This window comes from Fukomys damarensis, unplaced genomic scaffold (genome assembly GCF_012274545.1).
Source record: "Fukomys damarensis isolate Sample0158 unplaced genomic scaffold, DMR_v1.0_HiC HiC_scaffold_18, whole genome shotgun sequence".
Taxonomy (NCBI): domain Eukaryota; kingdom Metazoa; phylum Chordata; class Mammalia; order Rodentia; family Bathyergidae; genus Fukomys; species Fukomys damarensis.
Genome location: NW_022900930.1, coordinates 34115209 through 34125191, shown reverse-complemented (window position 1 = coordinate 34125191; position 9983 = coordinate 34115209). Strand labels below are relative to the sequence as shown.

General features: G+C 40.6%; 1 protein-coding gene across 2 annotated transcripts in view; it reads right to left on the bottom strand.

Annotated features, from left to right (window-relative positions):
• Positions 1-9983, bottom strand: part of Mfap3l (microfibril associated protein 3 like) — a 47343-nt gene that overhangs the window by 35826 nt on the left and 1534 nt on the right. Inside the window, exon 1 of one of the 2 annotated variants that reach the window (XM_033765443.1) lies at positions 9812-9883. The exons of the other annotated variant lie outside the window; for it this stretch is intronic. The gene's annotated coding sequence lies outside the window, so the exon portion shown is untranslated. Of the gene's footprint in view, positions 1-9811; positions 9884-9983 lie in introns of those variants that run through there. 2 annotated transcript variants of the gene reach the window in all.

The following is a 9983-nucleotide window of genomic DNA, read 5'->3' as shown; positions in this document are numbered from 1 at the left end:
TTTTTTTTTTTTTTTTTTTTTGTACTGGGGATCGAACTTGGGACCTTGCGCTTGTGAGGCAGGCAGCAGAACCACTGGGCTAAATCCCAGCCCCTAAAATTTAACCTTTTTTGGGGGGGGGACTGGGGATTGAACTCCGGTCTGTGCTCTTGCAAGGCAGGTGATGGAACCACTGAGCTAAATCCCTGGCCCTTTTAGTGGATATCAAGATCCATTTTCCAGCAGTTACATTTTTCAGTGTAACAATTTGCCAAATCATTACAATTAAACAAAGCACCAGACTGTAGTTGAAAACAGGGGTCTACTGGTTTCCATACAGAATTTATGAAAGAAGAAACTTGCTTTTTCTCTTAGCTTTTCTCTGTTAGGCTGAGCACACTTTCCAGGTGTTCTCAGTGATTCCTCAGTTGTGCAGTTAACTTTACATAGATGATAAAAACAACAAGAACCCAGTCATAGCAATTAAACTCGATTCAATGTAGTTAAGAGGCCATTATTATTCATTTAGTGCTAATGGCTGTGGGTACAGAAAAAGTTTAAGACCAAGTCTTTACCCTAGAGTAAAGCAGTACATGCACACTAAACCAGGTAAATGTCACAGAAATTCAGAGAAGGACAAGGTGGAAATGTCAAAGATGTTCCCAGGTGTTGATAAAGACCTAGAGGTCAAATAAAGGAAACTGGATAATTTTCCCAGCAGGAGTTATCTTAGTTGAGACAAGTAAGGGTAAAAATAAACACTAAGGGCAATTAGCAAAAACCTTTGTCACATTCTGTTTCCTTAAAGCTCATGCACCATATCTGTTGTGTGCGCCCATCTTGAGAACTCTGGGCTATCAGACCATTCCTCCCGGAATTCTATTTAATAAAAGGAAACCTCTGGCTTCTTAGGAGAAAAGATAAAGTGTACTGTGGGGCAGATAATCCATTACTTTGGAAGCAAAAACTGATTCTTCGGGGAAAGAAGGGTAAGCTTTCATAACCAGGAAGTACCAACAAGATGCCCTACAAAGGCCAAAGGGAACCTAAAGTCCACTCTAGGGCCTGGGTAGCCCTGTGCAGGGAGAAATGCCGGGCACCAGAGAGGCAAAGGATTGGTTATACTTGTGTTCTCTTGAAATGAATTTCAAGCTTCTCATAAAGTGTTTTGAAATGGAGAGAAATACAATCCCTTTGGAAAGTCTAAGGAGAGCTGCACTCAGAGAGCAAGACATTAAGGGTTGCCTAAGCAAAGGAGGAGGAGGAGAGAGGGGAGGAGGAGGAGAAGGAAAACGAGAAAAATTCTCTCCAACTTGAAACTGATAGCAGAAAAACAGACGAGGAGAAGACAAATGTAGAAGGGCAGATCTGGCTGGTAGCAGGACAACAGCCCAGAGCCTTTGTGTCATAGGGAAGCAGCAATTTATAACATGAGATTAATAACAGCAGTTGACAAGCAAGAAACTGCAAAGATTATTAGATGTTTCAGTTACCCAGAGCCATCCTAGGCTGTGAAGAAATAAAAGGAAGCCCTGGGTAAAGGCCGTAGCCAAACACTACCAGTCTTTACTCAAATACTTTCTGCTGCTAAGAACCAGGGAAAATGGGTTTTGCCTCTTTCCCCATAGTTCCTACAACTACTTTCTTCCTTGTAGGGAACCTGGCTTTTGGGGAAGTAAAGCATTATCTGTTCTCCTTGGCATGGTCCTTATTGCCACAAATAGAGATCCCTCACCAATTTCAAGGAGGCACAGAAAGGTATACACAGGAGAAGAGATGCATCCTATCATGTCGGAGAGATGTACTGCATTAAGGAACCCATAGAAATGATCTGAATTAGCCCTAGCTGGGGCTACAGTCCTGTCTACACTGGGTGGGCCCCGTCAATAGACAATTCTGGAACATTCTGCTCCTACCCCTTTATTTGCTTGAGGAACAAACCTTTCCTTTTATGTGCTTCCTTCTACCAAGAGCAAACTCAAGTCCTCAATAGAAGGGCTAGGATTATATTTAAATATCTGTTTAGGAAATTTTCCTCTTACCCACTGATTACAAAGAGTCATTTTCAGCCTATCCCTTAAGTAAAGTTGCAGTCTCAATCCAAAATCAGAGAAGTCCATCCCATACCAGTTTGCTTCTGTCTCATCGGCTAGGCCCAAATGCTTCTGTTCAGAAGCTGGGGAACTATGGGGAATTAATTCCTTTATTTTACATCTCTCTTGCATTCTGAGACCTGCTATAGTAAGGTTCCAACTTCTTTCCCAGCTTATGGTTCTCAGGAGGGTTTTATTGACCCTCCATACTTTAATCCTGCATGCAATGGAACCTGGTCTCTGGCGCTGCAGTCTGGCCTGGAGTAGCAGAGCTCCTAGGAGCTGTTCTAAGACCATAATCTCTCAGGGCAGATGTGTTTCTGCATTTCTACAGCACCCGACACAGATAACCCAATTAATTAAAAAGAAGTTGTTTAAAATGCCTCATTTCCTTCCCTGCCCACATGTACAAATCAATGGCCAAGTCCTAGTGATTCTCATCTGTTATAGTCATGGTTTGCAAAGGAACAGATTTAATACAGGACACATAATTAAAGGATTACTTTATAATATTCACCAAAAAAGTTAAATGCAGTAGTGCAAGTGATCTATGTGCTTAGAATCCAGCCAAGGCCACGAACCCCACAGCAATGTCCCACACAAGTCCAGCTAAAGGCCCAGAGCCCAAGGAAATGTCCCCCATGAATCCAGCAGCCCCCAGAACCCTCAGCAATGTCTCAAAGTACATTTCAAGGATCTGCACTTGGAAGGCCCAGAGGCCAGTAGTGGAAGCTAGAAAGTCTGTGCCAGTAGGGTGAAGGATCTGTGTCACCAGGCTGAGGAGTCTGCACTGGAGCCAGGAAGTGACTGGTCCCCTGACAAGAACAGCACCCATTCCCAGAAACAGCGAGGACTCAAGCTCCTCTGAGGATGAGAACAGCCAAGTTTGTGTCAGAAAAACCAGCTGCAACAGGCTTCTCCAGGAAAATGAACAGCATATGATTGTCCCCTCAAGTCCTCCTTTTATGCTGTTGGCAAAAATCTTCAGATGGCTCTTCCATGCTCAGAACCACACTGACTCAGTTCAGCTGGGTATTCCAAGTTGACTATTAGTTAATCAACCACATCATCCCTAAACACCTGGCCAACACATCCTGGTTTTCCTCTGGTGCCCATTATCTTTAACTGGCAACCACCATAATAGACTTTTTCCTCCTTGACCCATCTCTAATCTTTCCTGCCTCTAGTCCACACTCTACGTTGTTACTAAAGGCTGCTGATTCGACAAGATCTGATTTAAAACCCGTTCTCCAACTTCATTTTGTCAACAGCATAAAACTGAAGTCCTCAGCTGGCCATATGTGGTCCTTCATGCTCAGACTCCCAGCCACTCCCCTTTAACCTTATCTCTGCAGCTTTGCCCCACTGCACACAGACCCTGGCTAACTCCTAGTGGGTCCCGCAGCCCCTCTATGGAACCCCATGCTGCTGTCCTTACTTTGTATATCTGGCAAAGAAGCCTCTTACTTAGCTTTGAAGCTTTGGCTTGAAGCCTCTCAGTTACCCTGGCAGTTCTAGACACTCTTTTCTCACCGAAGGTATCCCCAACTTCAATTTTTGCAGTAACTGTCCACTTTGATTGTCTATCCCTTCATTAGAACATAAGATCTCAAGGTGTCAACATTTATCAAATGAATCAATGAATTAATGAAAGGACAGAATATGGACTTGAGAGAAGTTAAAAGACTTGGAGACAGTGTATAGGTGACTGCTGCAGTCATGGGAAAATAAATCATCCAAAAGGAACACAGTGGCCTTAAAATGAGAAAATGAACATTAGAACTCTGGGGAAAGAGGACAAACCCTCAGAGAAAAGGCAAGGGGGGAAAAAAAAAGCACAGAGATAACCTCAGGGCACGGTGCCGAAAGAACAAGGAACAGATTTAAAAGCGAGGGTATGGTTTGAAGAAACGTAAAAGCTGTCAGAATAAATGCAATAACTTTGTCAATCTGAACGAAAAACAAATAGGTAAAGACAGGAAGTTATGGAGAAAGAGTTCTTATGCGTGACTGCCTGATAGAACGATCACAAGACACTGCTGGAACGTCAGATGTACACGAAGGCCACCAGCACTCCATTATACAAAGCACTTGCACTGCTAGCAGGACATCTGCCCATCAATTCTGTTCAACCTCAGACTGATACCACTTTTGTGAGTAATTACTGTGATCAAGGATTATTTTTTTCAAAATATCTGACAGAATCCTCATTTCTGCTTTAAAAAACTTCCCCAGCTTCAATTTCTTTGAATATGCCCATAGTTGTGTACGATGTGTATATCTATTGCTGCTCTTTGCATTTCCCAAATGAATGTCATTATCCTTTGTAGAATCTCTGATTTTTTTTAGACTGACAGGATTATACTGAGACAGAGTACCACAGTGGAAAACAACAATTACTGCATCATCGTACAAGACATCTGGGTGAAAATCTTAATGAAGTTATGTGAATGGAAGCTACACAGTCTAGGTCAGTACAATTTTAGTTTCATTAAGGTAAATTTTAGTCAATTCTTACTGTTGTTCCCAGTACCAGATATTGCTAGCCTAGGGCTTCCTCTACCACACTGTCTGAATAATTTGCTTTTCTTTTCCTAATTTTCACTTGTAAAGTTCAGTTTCAGTTTAGAGTCAGTCTTAGAACACGAAAGCAGATTTATTCTGTTTAGATTTTCTAAACACACATAGATGTCGTCTCAGCCAGACTGTAAGTTTTTACAGGCAGATATTGAGACTCTGTCCACAGCAGAGACTAAATACACATGGGAAGCATGACTGGATTCCTTATACAGTACTTATACCTTGAAGTTAGGAGCTCTAGTATTTATAGTATATACAGTATATAGTATAGTGTGTACAGTACAGTATATATAGTATATAGTATAGTAATACTATAGTATATATAGTATTGAGGTGATCTAGTGTTTATAGTATATTTATAGTATTTATAGTATCCCGTTCCAAACAGGGAACCCATGGCCAACACTGCTAATTGATTGTGGCAGTCTCCTGGCTGAGCCACTGTAAGTCCATGACATTGCAAGCAGCAATTAATTACCCCCCTAGTCAGAGTTAGCCCATGTGAAATCTCTGCATTCTTAAGGCAATTATGTGAGATTTGAGTATGCACAGCTCCCTGCTCATGTGGGCATGGTGTACAGATGGCTAAATAGAAGACTGTTTCTAAGAGGACAATGAGCAGAAAAAAAGTATGGATGATACTTGATTTACCATGGGGTATGTCCTGATTACCCATCCTAAAATCAAACGATCCTAAGTTGAAGCATCTTCAGTGGAGGACCATCTGTAATTGAAATGTGACTCAGTCCTGCTTTAATTTATAGATCCTCCTATTATGAATGGTGTAAGTCTTCTTAAGCTATCAACTTCACATACATACATGTCACTTCAAATCAGTTCAGAGACCTGAATTTAAACATGTTGGTTTCAAATTTTGGAAAAAGTCATCCCAATTTACTGTGTTGAGTTGGCATTGTACAGAAATGGACAACCATATTGGTCTAGAAATGTTAATTTATTTTTATTTTTATTTTTATTTTTTCCATGTGTACAGGGGTAACACATCGTACTAAATATGTAAGGTCATATCTACGTGGGTTTGATTACAGAAACTAATAAAGTATTCTCGTGAAAAAAATGAAAAAAGAATAAGATAAGACTATAAGAGCGAGAAGCAATTTAAATATGTTCAGGGACCATTTTCATCTCCAGAATTAAGGATTATTTTGATGTTACATCATTGCCTTTTCTCTTTTACTTTCCTTTTTAGTTTTATTTTAGGATTCCCTATTTTTAATGTTCATACAGAGATTTAATTGAAATACAAAATAGTTTCTTTGGTGTGAAAAACTATAATAGTACACAGGATCCTAATGAGACAATTAATAATGTGAAATAGGAAGTAAAGGGCTAAATGTGTAAGGAAAGTGGGAAGGGTGGGGGAAAGGTAATAAGGGAGAGGAAAAAAATATGAGAAACTGAAAAAATGGAAATAAAGTGTTTGTAAATGGGGATGGGAGGAGGGGGTGAAGGGAGGGCAGGGACAAGGGGAAAAAATGAGAATCAAGACCCATTATGTAAAGGTACAGAATCCCAATGATGAATGTAATTGTATTGTATACCTAGATTGTACCAATAACCTCAATAAAAAGAAAAATAAAATAAACATGTTGGTTTCAGACCTCTATTAGCCACGGACTACCTCTGGTTAGACTCCTTTTGTCAAACTGCCTTGTGAAGCTAAGAGTTTCACTATACATTGCCTTTTTAAGGAAAATAAGTTTGGCAGCAGTCTGTCTACTTCATACTGCTATCAAAAATCCTTGCCTGGTTACCCACTGTTTATCTCTAATGGGATAAGAGCCAAAGTGCTTTGCACAACATCATCACTGTAACAGGTCCACTTCACTCCCCTCATCCTGCCCCTGCCCATTATTGCATTTTCCCACCTTTCTTTGTATATGGTGTGTTCGCTTTCTATGGCTTCTATAATAGATTGCCACAGATTTAGTGACAAAGCCACACCAATTTATTATCTTGCAGTTCTGTAGTTTAGAAGTTCAACATGGGTCTTGAAGATCTGGGAATTAATAAGGAGAGAATCTGTTTCCTTGCCTTTACCAGTTCCTAGAAGCTGCCCCCTTTGTTTTGTGGCTCCTTTTCATCTTCAAAGCCAGCAATGGCTGGGCAAACCTTTCCCACGTGGCATCACTCTGACACTGACTTCTGCTTCCCTCCTTTACTTGTAAGGATCATTGCGATTCCACTGGGTGTCCATGGGGGGCCCAGAATAATCTTCCCAGCTCCAGGTCCATAATCATATCCGCAAGATTTCAAAGTGGATATCTTGGAGGGGCATTTTTTGTCTACCATGATGGTGTTCTACCCAGAGGTCCACTTATCTCTCCAAAAGACTGCTCCCCATTCCTTAGGCAATCCTTAACACCCCATGGAAAGGTCACCCCAGCTATGAGGCTCTCTCCTCTAACCCAACGGCCTCATTCCTCTGCCTGCTTGGGCCCATGTACATACATAGACTGCAGCACTTATCTTGAACTGTAATTTATTCGTATCATTTCGACTAGTGAGTCATGATGTCTTACTCATTTTTGCAGGCAGAGGCTTACTGTCTGTAGGAAAAACAACCTGATGCATAAAGTCCTCGGGAGGAGGCAGACAAGAACAATAAATTTATAGGATTTCTGTATGGAGTATAACTTATCAGCTACTTCTGACAGCTCTCAAATGGGTATTATCAGAATCAACTAAACCCCTTAATCTTTTAACTATTTCAGGGAGGTATTACTTGGATTAAAAAATACTGCCAAGGTTTTAAGTGTCCTCTTGGGTTTAGACAGACAAGTTGCACCCAATGGCTGGGTTAGATGCCAAGTTAGGTGTGATATTATCTGCATGATTCCTGAATTTAAAAACAAAACACTTGTCTAACAAATTCAACTGGCTGGTTGAGCGTTCAAAGGAACTTGGCTACAAAATTTATTTGGTGTTTCAGTATCTACAAATTCTTGCATAAAGACTATTGAAATCTCAAATGAAACAATTAGCCTCAAATATTTAAACTTAAGCCTCAATCCAAAGAAGCAGTTAAATAAAATAAGGCCACATAAATGGAGAAAGATCTATTTTTAAACTCAATGGTCTGCTACGAATGCATAATGTCGCTAACACTATATAGCACAGAAATCCAAACACAGAATAAAACTAAAGATCATGTTCTAGCAGTTGAGCTAAAGAAACCCAGGAGTTGTGTATAAAAAAGAGATTATCACTTGTGTTATAGCTTGATCACAAATCAATTTTTTTTCTTTATTAGCAATAATAAAACTCTTCTTCAACCTGGTTTTGTTTTAGGCTAAGGCCCTGTGGAGTTTTAAAAGCCAAGGAAAATGTGTAAATAAGCCTTTGGTTACATTTCAATTACTTTTCCTAGTGCTGAGAAAATACTTAGGAATTTTATACCGTAAGAAGGTGTGCTATGGATCTGTATAAAACTCCACATTCATAAAAGGTAAACTGAGGCCCATCTGCTTCCTATAGATCAGAAAGATCCCAAGGCTAAGGGAGACTTGCCTATATGCTGTTTTTCACTGTAGATTTTAAACCAGATGCAGTTTTATAAAAAAAGAAAGCACTATTATTCAATGTGTGTGTTGGGTTTCTCAAACTGCTAGATTTTTCTAAAAAATGTATTTAGAAATACATGTATGAGCAATGAGCATCACCAACCAAACCACTTGGCTAAAATGGAGACGTGAAGGTCTAGTGTGTGCAAACAGTGATCATGCTGTTACTATTATTTGTTTTTGTATGGACAGTGCAAGCTTTTTTTGCTATTAAATCAAGCTATGTATAAGTACAGCAGAGGGCCCATCTGCAGAAATCACTGAGGATCTGGAATCAGATTTGGACCCATCTCAAGCTATTCTCAACCAGGGACACATCACTGCATTTCTAAAGTCTATCAGGGTCAATTAAAAATGTGAACAAAGCACACATCTGTAATCCCAGCACTCTTGGAGGCCGAGGCAGGAAGATTACATATTTGAACCCAGCTTGGACAAGTTTGGTAAGACTGTCTCAATTAAAAAAAAAACAAAAAAACTTTTTTTTTTTTTTTTTTTAAAGGCCTGGAGATGTAGCTCAGGATGAAGGCCTCAGGTTCAATCCCCTTTATCACCTCCACCACCCACACGTGGGCACCCACACACACAAAGTGAACAAGAAATTCATACAAAGCTTAATAAATAAAACAACTGAACCCACTAAGTAGTACTTAGGGAATGGCTTGAGAACTGAGCTTTCATGAGAGGCAAAACTAGTTCTTTCTAGAACAAGGATTGTTTGTATACCTTTCCTCTATTAGAACCAATAATCCTAATTGGAGGGTTTAGTTAGGAGCAGGAGTAGAAACAGCACTGAGATCGGGGCTGGGATTTAGCTCAGTGGTTCCACTGCCTGCCTTGCAAGCACAAAGACCCAAGTTTGATCCCTGGTACAAAAAAAAAAAAAAAAAAAAAAAAAGCACTGAGATCGAAAGTTGCATTTTCAGTAGTAATACTTGAATGTCTGCAAAACTAGACTTTTCCAAGTTTCTCCTGAAATCTTTTCCCACCCTGCAATTTCATCCTGAACATTTTGCTATGTTCCAGCATAGTAGCAACTGAAAAAAAAAATGTGTTTCATCTAGAAACAAAAGTGAGAAAACTTCAAAAAACACTGAGCTTCTGCACGGATAAGTTTCCAAGTTTTTAATATAAAGCTAACATAAGGAGCATAAAGACTGTTTTACAGTAACCAAACTTCTAACAAGTGCCTTTAAAAACAACCACAATCGAACCATAATTTTTTACAGCGTGAGCAGAAAATGGAGCAGCAAACACTTTTTTCTTTCTTTTTGCTAGTCTGCTTTATCAATCATGCAATTTGTAAGCTCAAAATTTTTTTTTAAAGGCAGACAGGCTAATGCTCAATATTAGGATAAATCGGTTTTTCAATGACTTTGTTATGGAAGTCGACGGGCACGTTTTCTCAACCCAGGCCATGAAGTAATTCGATGTCAACTTGCTATGGTGTCAAATGCGACAAACTCTGAGAGCCCCAGTCGCGAGGCGGCGGCTCGCAGTACCCACTGCTTCCCACACTCCTGCAGCATCAGGATTCGGTGCCCTCCCGGTTCCCGAAGCACAACCCGCACTCACAGTCCTGGGGGCCAAAGCCAGAACACCTTCCGCCCAGTCCTAGGGAAACTGAGGCACGGTGACTCGAGTGACCCAGAGCCCGGCGAAGGCCCGGCGGTCGGCGTCCTCTTTTCCCAGGAGACCCGGGAGGCTGCCGGGCAGCGCGCAGTGGACCTCCCGTCTCGCCCTCGGA